At 44.2% G+C, this 13,823-nt stretch overlaps 3 non-coding genes and 2 pseudogenes across 3 annotated transcripts; all 5 read right to left on the reverse strand.

Moving 5' to 3' along the window:
• Positions 1-57: 57 nt before the first annotated feature.
• Positions 58-248, reverse strand: LOC130331687 (U2 spliceosomal RNA). Its single transcript, XR_008874537.1, has one exon. It is a non-coding gene; the product is annotated as a U2 spliceosomal RNA (small nuclear RNA).
• Positions 249-2,338: 2,090 nt separating this feature from the next.
• LOC130331601 (U2 spliceosomal RNA) lies at positions 2,339-2,529 on the reverse strand. The gene has a single exon (XR_008874471.1). It is a non-coding gene; the product is annotated as a U2 spliceosomal RNA (small nuclear RNA).
• A 2,094-nt stretch (positions 2,530-4,623) lies between these two features.
• Positions 4,624-4,814, reverse strand: LOC130331688 (U2 spliceosomal RNA). Its single transcript, XR_008874538.1, has one exon. It is a non-coding gene; the product is annotated as a U2 spliceosomal RNA (small nuclear RNA).
• Positions 4,815-6,903: 2,089 nt separating this feature from the next.
• Positions 6,904-7,108, reverse strand: LOC130331657 (U2 spliceosomal RNA; annotated as a pseudogene).
• A 5,020-nt stretch (positions 7,109-12,128) lies between these two features.
• LOC130331676 (U2 spliceosomal RNA) lies at positions 12,129-12,261 on the reverse strand (annotated as a pseudogene).
• Positions 12,262-13,823: the final 1,562 nt, after the last annotated feature.

Below are 13,823 nucleotides of genomic sequence, written 5' to 3' on the forward strand. Positions count from 1 at the left end.
CTAGCCAGCAAGCAGGTAGCAATGAAAGTAGGAATCTTTCTTTTTAACCCTGTAAGGGGGTGGTGCACTGTACCCGAAGATACTGCCATATCGGGTCAATGCATAGGGCGACGGAAGCAAGCTTCGAAATCGGCCCCCGTTCTCAAAAATCCATTTAATATATGGTCCCCAGATAGGGGACGTATCAGATATTAAACTGATAAGAACAGATACTACACTTGATCTTAGCCAAAAGGCCGAGAAGCGATAACCGTGAAAGGGGCGGGCCCAACAAGGTGCCCTTCATGGGCACTATCACTGCTTGCTGTCAGGGAGGCTGCCAGACAATTTTCCATGCACACTCTGGGCTGGGGGGCAGTCAACCACCAGTACACACAGCAGAACCTAAACCCATACCATTATTGCTAAGCAGCAAGACAGGGGCCCATTGCACTCCCACGGGGCCTTTTTAAATGCAATCCATAACCCGGATTTGCCAGGAACCCTTCTTACTCCTCCTACTTGCATGTGACACTGGGCTTAGGATCTGCATAGGAAACACACACACAAGCACACACCTACCTTTGTTGCCTGCAGATGCCTCCTTGGCTGTCCCCAAACGGTATCAAACCAACACCCACGGGAAGCTGTAAGCATAGAGGACATGCCTGCACCCCATTGGACTTACCTGTGTGGGTTAAACCCGGGTTATTTGACAACCTATGGCGGTGATGGTTCTGCTCAGGCAGAGCAGTGCTGATGCTCCTCATAAAGCTGTCGCTGCTGTGAAGGTTCTAGGTGACATCACAAATCCCTATGGTTACATACACAACAAAGCTGGGTTGTTGTTGTTTACACTCTGCAAGGCCTGTGGAAGTGAGTGACATCATAGCACTGTAGTTCTGAGGGTTCTAGATGGATGCAACAATCTCCTGTTGCTTCTATGAAGGCCATAATAGACGACATCACCAAACAGCTCCATAGTCACATACACAGCAAAGGAGAGATGTTGTTTACACCTAGTGATGTCAGTGGTATTGAGTGACATCACAGCACAGTGCTAAGGCTCCTGGGCCTGGACACAGCAGCGGCTGCAATATCTCAACGGAGAATACGTTTATATATATGTGTGTGTGTGCGCGTATATATATATATATATATATATATATATATATATATATATATTTCTCCGCCGAAATCACTTTTAAACCCATTTCCACCTTTTTTTCCCTTCTCTTCCTCTTACTTTTGTTTCACGTTTTTTTACGTTTTTCTCCTTTTCGCCTCTTTTCTGGGCGTATTATTCTTCTTTTTCTTCTTTTTTTTCGTCTAATGCATACCCCATCAGTGCAGCAATGCTTATTCAATACCGCCAGCAGATGGAGACACTGGGGGATAATTTTCTAAGGATTTATACTGATTTTTCCTGTCTGAATTTGTCGCACAGAAAGTTGCAGGCCAAATATGTGTGACATTTCTGCGACTTTAGCTTCTAGAGCATTTTTACAACATTATACATAGGTGCTGAATACATAAAAAGCGACTGTTCAGCGACAGACAAGTCGCATCGGCTGAAAGTAGGCCAGAATGTCAGTCCATGTTGGAGCAGGTTTAGATACAGTCTAAAGTATAGATCTCAAAGTCTGTGCACAGAATTTAGCAAGGGCCTCGCACCTTCTGATGCATCAGGTAGGTGCACAATAGCATAGCCTAACCCTCTGTACTTTGGTCTATATTGATGCGGGACATAGACAGCCAGCTGATGACCAATCCATTAGTGCAATGGATGGCTGGAAGCATTTGTCTTTGCCTTTGCAATACCACAGAAGCAATGCATGGTCAATGTACAGCAATGACACACCTGTGTGAACAGCCAGGAGACCCCCCCCCCCCCCCATGTTATGTTACATAGTTACATAGTTAGTACGGTCGAAAAAAGACATATGTCCATCAAGTTCAACCAGGGAATTAAGGGGTAGGGGTGTGGCGCGATATTGGGGAAGGGATGAGATTTTATATTTCTTCATAAGCATTAATCTTATTTTGTCAATTAGGAACATTCAGCACCCACCCGCTATCAAGGCAGCTGCCTATCATGTCATGCCCTACCTGCACAGGTGTGCTGGCTACTCAAATGATCCAATTAAGGAGGCCATTTTGTCAGCAGCAGCAGAAGTCCTGTGCCTGGACGCTCCAACAGCGGCCAGACACAAGCAGAAGCAGAAGCAGCAGAAGCAGCAGCAGCACCACCTTTTGTTTTTTGGCTGCAGCAGCAGCAAGGCCCACAGGGCTGGCTAGCTGGCTAGCCAGCAAGCAGGTAGCAATGAAAGTAGGAATCTTTCTTTTTAACCCTGTAAGGGGGTGGTGCACTGTACCCGAAGATACTGCCATATCGGGTCAATGCATAGGGCGATGGAAGCAAGCTTCGAAATCGGCCCCCGTTCTCAAAAATCCATTTAATATATGGTCCCCAGATAGGGGACGTATCAGATATTAAACTGATAAGAACAGATACTACACTTGATCTTAGCCAAAAGGCCGAGAAGCGATAACCGTGAAAGGGGCGGGCCCAACAAGGTGCCCTTCATGGGCACTATCACTGCTTGCTGTCAGGGAGGCTGCCAGACAATTTTCCATGCACACTCTGGGCTGGGGGGCAGTCAACCACCAGTACACACAGCAGAACCTAAACCCATACCATTATTGCTAAGCAGCAAGACAGGGGCCCATTGCACTCCCACGGGGCCTTTTTAAATGCAATCCATAACCCGGATTTGCCAGGAACCCTTCTTACTCCTCCTACTTGCATGTGACACTGGGCTTAGGATCTGCATAGGAAACACACACACAAGCACACACCTACCTTTGTTGCCTGCAGATGCCTCCTTGGCTGTCCCCAAACGGTATCAAACCAACACCCACGGGAAGCTGTAAGCATAGAGGACATGCCTGCACCCCATTGGACTTACCTGTGTGGGTTAAACCCGGGTTATTTGACAACCTATGGCGGTGATGGTTCTGCTCAGGCAGAGCAGTGCTGATGCTCCTCATAAAGCTGTCGCTGCTGTGAAGGTTCTAGGTGACATCACAAATCCCTATGGTTACATACACAACAAAGCTGGGTTGTTGTTGTTTACACTCTGCAAGGCCTGTGGAAGTGAGTGACATCATAGCACTGTAGTTCTGAGGGTTCTAGATGGATGCAACAATCTCCTGTTGCTTCTATGAAGGCCATAATAGACGACATCACCAAACAGCTCCATAGTCACATACACAGCAAAGGAGAGATGTTGTTTACACCTAGTGATGTCAGTGGTATTGAGTGACATCACAGCACAGTGCTAAGGCTCCTGGGCCTGGACACAGCAGCGGCTGCAATATCTCAACGGAGAATACGTTTATATATATGTGTGTGTGTGCGCGTATATATATATATATATATATATATATATATACATATATATATATATTTCTCCGCCGAAATCACTTTTAAACCCATTTCCACCTTTTTTTCCCTTCTCTTCCTCTTACTTTTTTTTCAAGTTTTTTTACGTTTTTCTCCTTTTCGCCTCTTTTCTGGGCGTATTATTCTTCTTTTTCTTCTTTTTTTTCGTCTAATGCATACCCCATCAGTGCAGCAATGCTTATTCAATACCGCCAGCAGATGGAGACACTGGGGGATAATTTTCTAAGGATTTATACTGATTTTTCCTGTCTGAATTTGTCGCACAGAAAGTTGCAGGCCAAATATGTGTGACATTTCTGCGACTTTAGCTTCTAGAGCATTTTTACAACATTATACATAGGTGCTGAATACATAAAAAGCGACTGTTCAGCGACAGACAAGTCGCATCGGCTGAAAGTAGGCCAGAATGTCAGTCCATGTTGGAGCAGGTTTAGATACAGTCTAAAGTATAGATCTCAAAGTCTGTGCACAGAATTTAGCAAGGGCCTCGCACCTTCTGATGCATCAGGTAGGTGCACAATAGCATAGCCTAACCCTCTGTACTTTGGTCTATATTGATGCGGGACATAGACAGCCAGCTGATGACCAATCCATTAGTGCAATGGATGGCTGGAAGCATTTGTCTTTGCCTTTGCAATACCACAGAAGCAATGCATGGTCAATGTACAGCAATGACACACCTGTGTGAACAGCCAGGAGACCCCCCCCCCCCCCCATGTTATGTTACATAGTTACATAGTTAGTACGGTCGAAAAAAGACATATGTCCATCAAGTTCAACCAGGGAATTAAGGGGTAGGGGTGTGGCGCGATATTGGGGAAGGGATGAGATTTTATATTTCTTCATAAGCATTAATCTTATTTTGTCAATTAGGAACATTCAGCACCCACCCGCTATCAAGGCAGCTGCCTATCATGTCATGCCCTACCTGCACAGGTGTGCTGGCTACTCAAATGATCCAATTAAGGAGGCCATTTAGTCAGCAGCAGCAGAAGTCCTGTGCCTGGACGCTCCAACAGCGGCCAGACACAAGCAGAAGCAGAAGCAGCAGAAGCAGCAGCAGCACCACCTTTTGTTTTTTGGCTGCAGCAGCAGCAAGGCCCACAGGGCTGGCTAGCTGGCTAGCCAGCAAGCAGGTAGCAATGAAAGTAGGAATCTTTCTTTTTAACCCTGTAAGGGGGTGGTGCACTGTACCCGAAGATACTGCCATATCGGGTCAATGCATAGGGCGACGGAAGCAAGCTTCGAAATCGGCCCCCGTTCTCAAAAATCCATTTAATATATGGTCCCCAGATAGGGGACGTATCAGATATTAAACTGATAAGAACAGATACTACACTTGATCTTAGCCAAAAGGCCGAGAAGCGATAACCGTGAAAGGGGCGGGCCCAACAAGGTGCCCTTCATGGGCACTATCACTGCTTGCTGTCAGGGAGGCTGCCAGACAATTTTCCATGCACACTCTGGGCTGGGGGGCAGTCAACCACCAGTACACACAGCAGAACCTAAACCCATACCATTATTGCTAAGCAGCAAGACAGGGGCCCATTGCACTCCCACGGGGCCTTTTTAAATGCAATCCATAACCCGGATTTGCCAGGAACCCTTCTTACTCCTCCTACTTGCATGTGACACTGGGCTTAGGATCTGCATAGGAAACACACACACAAGCACACACCTACCTTTGTTGCCTGCAGATGCCTCCTTGGCTGTCCCCAAACGGTATCAAACCAACACCCACGGGAAGCTGTAAGCATAGAGGACATGCCTGCACCCCATTGGACTTACCTGTGTGGGTTAAACCCGGGTTATTTGACAACCTATGGCGGTGATGGTTCTGCTCAGGCAGAGCAGTGCTGATGCTCCTCATAAAGCTGTCGCTGCTGTGAAGGTTCTAGGTGACATCACAAATCCCTATGGTTACATACACAACAAAGCTGGGTTGTTGTTGTTTACACTCTGCAAGGCCTGTGGAAGTGAGTGACATCATAGCACTGTAGTTCTGAGGGTTCTAGATGGATGCAACAATCTCCTGTTGCTTCTATGAAGGCCATAATAGACGACATCACCAAACAGCTCCATAGTCACATACACAGCAAAGGAGAGATGTTGTTTACACCTAGTGATGTCAGTGGTATTGAGTGACATCACAGCACAGTGCTAAGGCTCCTGGGCCTGGACACAGCAGCGGCTGCAATATCTCAACGGAGAATACGTTTATATATATGTGTGTGTGTGCGCGTATATATATATATATATATATATATATATATATATATATATATTTCTCCGCCGAAATCACTTTTAAACCCATTTCCACCTTTTTTTCCCTTCTCTTCCTCTTACTTTTTTTTCAAGTTTTTTTACGTTTTTCTCCTTTTCGCCTCTTTTCTGGGCGTATTATTCTTCTTTTTCTTCTTTTTTTTCGTCTAATGCATACCCCATCAGTGCAGCAATGCTTATTCAATACCGCCAGCAGATGGAGACACTGGGGGATAATTTTCTAAGGATTTATACAGATTTTTCCTGTCTGAATTTGTCACACAGAAAGTTGCAGGCCAAATATGTGTGACATTTCTGCGACTTTAGCTTCTAGAGCATTTTTACAACATTATACATAGGTGCTGAATACATAAAAAGCGACTGTTCAGCGACAGACAAGTCGCATCGGCTGAAAGTAGGCCAGAATGTCAGTCCATGTTGGAGCAGGTTTAGATACAGTCTAAAGTATAGATCTCAAAGTCTGTGCACAGAATTTAGCAAGGGCCTCGCACCTTCTGATGCATCAGGTAGGTGCACAATAGCATAGCCTAACCCTCTGTACTTTGGTCTATATTGATGCGGGACATAGACAGCCAGCTGATGACCAATCCATTAGTGCAATGGATGGCTGGAAGCATTTGTCTTTGCCTTTGCAATACCACAGAAGCAATGCATGGTCAATGTACAGCAATGACACACCTGTGTGAACAGCCAGGAGACCCCCCCCCCCCCCATGTTATGTTACATAGTTACATAGTTAGTACGGTCGAAAAAAGACATATGTCCATCAAGTTCAACCAGGGAATTAAGGGGTAGGGGTGTGGCGCGATATTGGGGAAGGGATGAGATTTTATATTTCTTCATAAGCATTAATCTTATTTTGTCAATTAGGAACATTCAGCACCCACCCGCTATCAAGGCAGCTGCCTATCATGTCATGCCCTACCTGCACAGGTGTGCTGGCTACTCAAATGATCCAATTAAGGAGGCCATTTAGTCAGCAGCAGCAGAAGTCCTGTGCCTGGACGCTCCAACAGGGGCCAGACACAAGCAGAAGCAGAAGCAGCAGAAGCAGCAGCAGCACCACCTTTTGTTTTTTGGCTGCAGCAGCAGCAAGGCCCACAGGGCTGGCTAGCTGGCTAGCCAGCAAGCAGGTAGCAATGAAAGTAGGAATCTTTCTTTTTAACCCTGTAAGGGGGTGGTGCACTGTACCCGAAGATACTGCCATATCGGGTCAATGCATAGGGCGACGGAAGCAAGCTTCGAAATCGGCCCCCGTTCTCAAAAATCCATTTAATATATGGTCCCCAGATAGGGGACGTATCAGATATTAAACTGATAAGAACAGATTTTTTTTTTTAACTTGACTACCCTTACGGGGGCAACTTTATTAAAAATTAAATAATGTTAACAAAATTGTGCAAATATGTCAATAAATACAGTTACATATAAATAACATATTTACAACATATTAAAACATAAAATGGGCACTTGGTGGCTTTACAAGATAGAATTCCATTCTTTTAAAAACCATTTTCTAGATAAAAGCGGAAATCTCTTCTTGTCTAAAAGATAGTACTGGTACATTTCATAAAAACAGATAGATAAAATGTCCTTCACAGATAAAACCTCATGCTTGAACAATAAAATATTCCTGGCCTTCCACAGAGCTGCCTTCACACAGTTTATGATCTTCCATGCAATAGTCTCTTGAGTCCGTGTTGGGCATTCCAGGCAACCATAAAAAACCACTGCAATATTTAAGTCTTTTAGTCCAGTTATCCTTTTTACCAGAGGGAGTATCTTTGTCCATATTTTCTGCGAGTAAAAACAAGTCCATATTAGATGGTGCACGGTCTCCTCTTGTCGGCATCCCTCCCTCGGGCAGGTTGCAGAGTTGGATAATCCTCTTCGGTGCTGGAATGCCCGGCATGGAAGACACTCGTGTGCGCAGCTCCAGGCCAGGTCCTTCTGTGAATTAAAAAGATAATTAATACTCAACATCTTCCAAATCTGTATACACTTCTGTTCGTTAAAATTTTTGATGGGAGTCACGGTACTGGTTTCTTTTATTTCCTTTAGTAGTTTTTTGCTATTGCACAGATCCTGAACACTTTTACCTTTAAAATTATATAAGTTTAAAATTTTTCCTAAAATCATGTATTGAGGGGGTAAATTCAAAGAATAAGGGCAACTTAAAACTGTAGAAAACCAGCCGTTCCTCCGCATAAAATAACCAGTATTAAAACGAACAAAATAAGACCAGTAGCTATCTTTAAAAACAGTAGTAAAACACATGCTAAAAAACTTTATTAAAAGGAAAGCTTTAAAATCTGGAAAATCCTTACCGCCCCTGGAGTTCGGTTTTATCACAATTTGTCTCTTTAATTTTTCGCTCTTAGAACTCCAAAAGAAAGTAAAACAAGCTTTTGTTATTTTCTTTAGAACCATTTCGGGGGGTGGGAAAACCAGACTTAAATACAATAAAATAGGTAAAAGCACCATTTTTGTAATTAAAACCTTCCCTTCCATTGTAAGTTCTCGCATGTTCCACATACATATTTTCTTATTTATTTTTTGAGCCACCAAGTCCCAGCTATTAAAACCATTATTAGACTCGTCAAAGGAGACACCTAAAATCTGCACCGACTCAGACACAGGGACGGGCACATCATACAAAGGCATTCCGCCTATGTTTAAAATGTTACTTTTGTTAAAATTGACTTTAAAACCGGAGGCACAATTAAAATATTGAATCTGTTTTAGCGTCTTCTGAAGCGATGGGGTGTCCCTGCAAAACACCGCAACATCGTCCATGTACCCCACTACCTTCGCCTCTAGTCCCCCTCCTCCTGGCAGGGGGACTCCATGGATCTGCTTATCCTTTCGTATTGTACATAAAAGAGGCTCTATTGCGCAAATGAAGAGTAGTGGGGACAAGGGACACCCCTGCTTCACTCCGGAATTTAAAATCACGCCCTGTGTCTTAAAACCATTTACTAAAATTTTACTAGTACAGTTATCATAAAAAGCTCTAAGAGACAATAAAAAGCCATCAGGTATACCCATTTTCTCTAAAACCTTAAAAAGATAAAAATGTGACACCCTGTCGAAAGCTTTTTCAAAATCTATGGATAAAACCGCCAGCTTTCCTTTTCTTAATTTGGTGTCGCTAATTACATCCTTTAAAAGGTTTAGGTTCTCCCATAAACTCCTCCCAGGCACCCCACAGACTTGGTTTGTATGAATTATTTTATGGATTACGTTCTTTAAGCGGTTAGCACACAGTTTCGCCATTATTTTATAGTCGCAGTTCAGAAGGGTGATTGGTCTCCAGTTTTTGAGTTCCGACCGGTCTCCCTTTTTGAATAGCAGGGAGACATCACCCTTCTTCCATGAGCCTGGGAGGATTTTAGACTTAAAGACTTCCGTAAAAAGGGAGAACAAATCTTCTTTTAAAATACCATAAAAAGTAACATAAAATTCAATGGGTATACCATCCGGCCCAGGCACTTTACCTGTTTTAAAACTCTTGACGGTCTCTAAAATCTCCTGCTCTGAAATATTCTGCAATAAAAAAGACTGTGAGACAGGATCTAAAAAATTGGTGATCTCCTTTAACGAGTCATTCATAAAACATTCATCAATGTGTTTTACATTAAAAAGATCCGCATAAAACTCTTGCACCTTTTTTAAAATACCCTGTACATCATTCACTCCTTCAATGTTTTCTATTAACCTTCTATTTTCATGTATTTTCTTAAAAAAATACCTGGAGCAGGTCTCGTTTTCCTCAAGATGCTGTATTCGAGACCTAAAGATAATTTCTTTTCCTTTCTGCTCCAGGCACTTAGTTATTTCTTTTTTAAGATCATGTACCTCCTTCTCCACCTCCATCCCATGTGCTCTGAATTTGTACAGGGTTTGCAGACGAGTATTTAGGATATTATAAAATTCACGTTTTTCTTTAGCTTTCCTAACCCCAACACGGATAAAAAATTCTTTTATTTTTAGTTTCATTTTTTCCCACCAGATACTGGTGGGAGTGTTGGGGTCTTTTACTCGTCTGCATTCCTTGTAAAAGGTGATAAAATCTGATAAAACCTGCGGATCTTCTAAAAGGGACACGTTTAACTTCCAGGCATTCCTACCAGTTCTCCTTTTAAAATCACTTTTAACTTTAAAATACAATAATTTATGGTCAGAAAAAACATTGGTAAAAAGATCACAGTTAAAAGGCAGTACTTGATAAGAACAAAAAATAAAATCTATCCTGGAGCTACAGCTTGCATTGCTCCAGGTAACACCGTCTTCCTCTGGTACGTTAAAATTACATTTTTTAAAAACATCAGTGAGATTAAAATCTAAAATCAAGTTTTTTAACATAAAAGACGTCTTGTCATAGTTCCTACTCACTGCGTTCGAAAAACGGCGTTCTCCCCTTAAAATACAATTAAAATCACCTGATAAAACAAGAGGACTAGAATTGTTAATAAAAAGGGGTAAAATCTCCAACATTTTTATTCTTTCATTCTTATCAGGAGAACCATAAAAAATTAAAAACTGCCATTTAATACCATTAATAAAAGCGTTGACCAATAAAATTCTGCCTGGTAAAATTTCGTTAAAACTCTCAATTAAAACGTTCCCTTTAAAAAGTATGGCGACCCCTGCTGATCTGGACTCATTTGATCCAGACCAGCCTGATGGACCGTGCACCCAATCATCTTCATATTCTTTATAATTTAATCTGTGCGGGATGCCACATTCCTGCAGGAAAAGGACGGAAGCAGCAAAAACCGACAAGTAATTAAATAGGGCAACCCTTCTTACTCTGGCGCTCACACTTCTCACGTTCAAGGACAGACCGGACAACTCAGCCATGGGAATGTACAAGAAAACGTCTTACACCTCTGATTCCCCCTCCGAAGCCTCATACCCCCCAAAATCTGACTCAACTGTACGCATAGAGGAAGCAGGAGAGGAGGCACCATCACTCAGCCGACCCCCCTCCTCCATCATGATTGAGGCATAGTTGTTCTCGGGCATCCTGGCAATCAGGGCTCCAGACTCATTGGGTTCTTCCACCTCTTGCCCCTCCATCGGGTGTTCACTTAGTTCCGTCTCTGGTACCTCAGAGACGGTCACCCCTGAAACCTCCTCCTGGCAGGGAGGAGGGGGGGTATCCCCTATGGGGACCTGTGGAGGAACGTCACTTGGGTTCCCTGCATCCGCAGGTACTTCCATCGGCTCCCCCTGGACCGCCTCCGAATAGAGTCTTCTGGAGCCCCTCCGCCTTTTAACCTTCACCTCTCCACCCGGATCATCGCTCTCAGGGGGACCCTGAGCCAGAGGTTGCTGAGGAGCGGATTCGGCCGCCGTCTGCTCCTCTCTTAACCCAGCATGCTCCTGGGGGCCAGTTTTTCCACCACTTGCACGTTTTTTGGCCATCCTCTGCTCTTTAGGGTCCCCTCCTTTTGCCTGAGGGGGGTCTTTCTCCTTCTCCATCTCACCGCTTACCTCTTGTGGGGGGGTAATCACTGGCTCTGCTTGCCTCGGCTGGTGTCCCGGTTGCTGTCCTTGCTGCCTCCAGGGTTGCCACTGCTGCTCCGTCCTATGTCTGTGGGGACAAGAGGAGAAAAGGTGACCGAATTGTTGACAGAAATTGCACCTCCCTCCTCTTGTGCATTTCTCTGTCTCGTGCTGTGTGCTACCACATTTTTTGCATGTACTTTCACAGTTTTCTTTTGTGTGTCCATATCTGTGACACTTCCTGCAGTAGCTTGGCATCCCCGCATAAAAGAGGTCGCCACACATATTATTTATTTTAAAACGAGCTGGTGGTAGTTGTATTCCCCCTGGCAATCTGTCATCTTTTTTGCATGTAACCTGAAATCTCCACTTAGATGTCCAGATGCCACAGCTGTTCATGATTTTTCCTCTGCACTCAACCTTACTAAAATAGACTTGTAAAAACAACTCAACATCGTGTAGGTTGGCGAAAGGGGAATACATCTTTACTACCACCAGCTTAATATCGTCTAGAACGTGCTCAATAATCCGGACACCCTGAAGCTTTTTGTCTTTACTCGCAGCAGCTCTGGTAACAAAATCTCTGTGGATGCCATTTTGTGTGAACGTCACATCAAAAATTTTACGCTTCGGGTAGTCCTGGATTGCCAATATCTCGCCCTTCTGTATTCCGAAAACTCCTCCGAGCACGTCCTCTACTACGAATTTCAAATCGTCCGCCCTTTTGGTATCATCCGTGAGAATGACTCTCACGGTGTTTTTGATCCTTGCGTATGCCGGCACAGAACCTGGATCCGGATCATCATCCATGGTTCTAACCTCTCTCCACCCGAAGGTCTTGAGAGGCGATCGCTACTCGTTACCCTGGGACTAGGCCCTCTCCCCAATAGCAACAAGTGGGTGAAGCCCAGGCAATAAACCTGGGCGATCCCACAAGGCCGAGGAGAGGGGTACCCGAGTACCTTCTGACCAGATCTCCTGTATTACTACACTTGATCTTAGCCAAAAGGCCGAGAAGCGATAACCGTGAAAGGGGCGGGCCCAACAAGGTGCCCTTCATGGGCACTATCACTGCTTGCTGTCAGGGAGGCTGCCAGACAATTTTCCATGCACACTCTGGGCTGGGGGGCAGTCAACCACCAGTACACACAGCAGAACCTAAACCCATACCATTATTGCTAAGCAGCAAGACAGGGGCCCATTGCACTCCCACGGGGCCTTTTTAAATGCAATCCATAACCCGGATTTGCCAGGAACCCTTCTTACTCCTCCTACTTGCATGTGACACTGGGCTTAGGATCTGCATAGGAAACACACACACAAGCACACACCTACCTTTGTTGCCTGCAGATGCCTCCTTGGCTGTCCCCAAACGGTATCAAACCAACACCCACGGGAAGCTGTAAGCATAGAGGACATGCCTGCACCCCATTGGACTTACCTGTGTGGGTTAAACCCGGGTTATTTGACAACCTATGGCGGTGATGGTTCTGCTCAGGCAGAGCAGTGCTGATGCTCCTCATAAAGCTGTCGCTGCTGTGAAGGTTCTAGGTGACATCACAAATCCCTATGGTTACATACACAACAAAGCTGGGTTGTTGTTGTTTACACTCTGCAAGGCCTGTGGAAGTGAGTGACATCATAGCACTGTAGTTCTGAGGGTTCTAGATGGATGCAACAATCTCCTGTTGCTTCTATGAAGGCCATAATAGACGAAATCACCAAACAGCTCCATAGTCACATACACAGCAAAGGAGAGATGTTGTTTACACCTAGTGATGTCAGTGGTATTGAGTGACATCACAGCACAGTGCTAAGGCTCCTGGGCCTGGACACAGCAGCGGCTGCAATATCTCAACGGAGAATACGTTTATATATATATGTGTGTGTGTGCGCGTATATATATATATATATATATATATATATATATATATATATATATATATAAATATTTCTCCGCCGAAATCACTTTTAAACCCATTTCCACCTTTTTTTCCCTTCTCTTCCTCTTACTTTTTTTTCAAGTTTTTTTACGTTTTTCTCCTTTTCGCCTCTTTTCTGGGCGTATTATTCTTCTTTTTCTTCTTTTTTTTCGTCTAATGCATACCCCATCAGTGCAGCAATGCTTATTCAATACCGCCAGCAGATGGAGACACTGGGGGATAATTTTCTAAGGATTTATACAGATTTTTCCTGTCTGAATTTGTCACACAGAAAGTTGCAGGCCAAATATGTGTGACATTTCTGCGACTTTAGCTTCTAGAGCATTTTTACAACATTATACATAGGTGCTGAATACATAAAAAGCGACTGTTCAGCGACAGACAAGTCGCATCGGCTGAAAGTAGGCCAGAATGTCAGTCCATGTTGGAGCAGGTTTAGATACAGTCTAAAGTATAGATCTCAAAGTCTGTGCACAGAATTTAGCAAGGGCCTCGCACCTTCTGATGCATCAGGTAGGTGCACAATAGCATAGCCTAACCCTCTGTACTTTGGTCTATATTGATGCGGGACATAGACAGCCAGCTGATGACCAATCCATTAGTGCAATGGATGGCTGGAAGCATTTGTCTTTGCCTTTGCA

This window comes from Hyla sarda, unplaced genomic scaffold, assembly GCF_029499605.1.
Source record: "Hyla sarda isolate aHylSar1 unplaced genomic scaffold, aHylSar1.hap1 scaffold_353, whole genome shotgun sequence".
NCBI classification, from domain to species: domain Eukaryota; kingdom Metazoa; phylum Chordata; class Amphibia; order Anura; family Hylidae; genus Hyla; species Hyla sarda.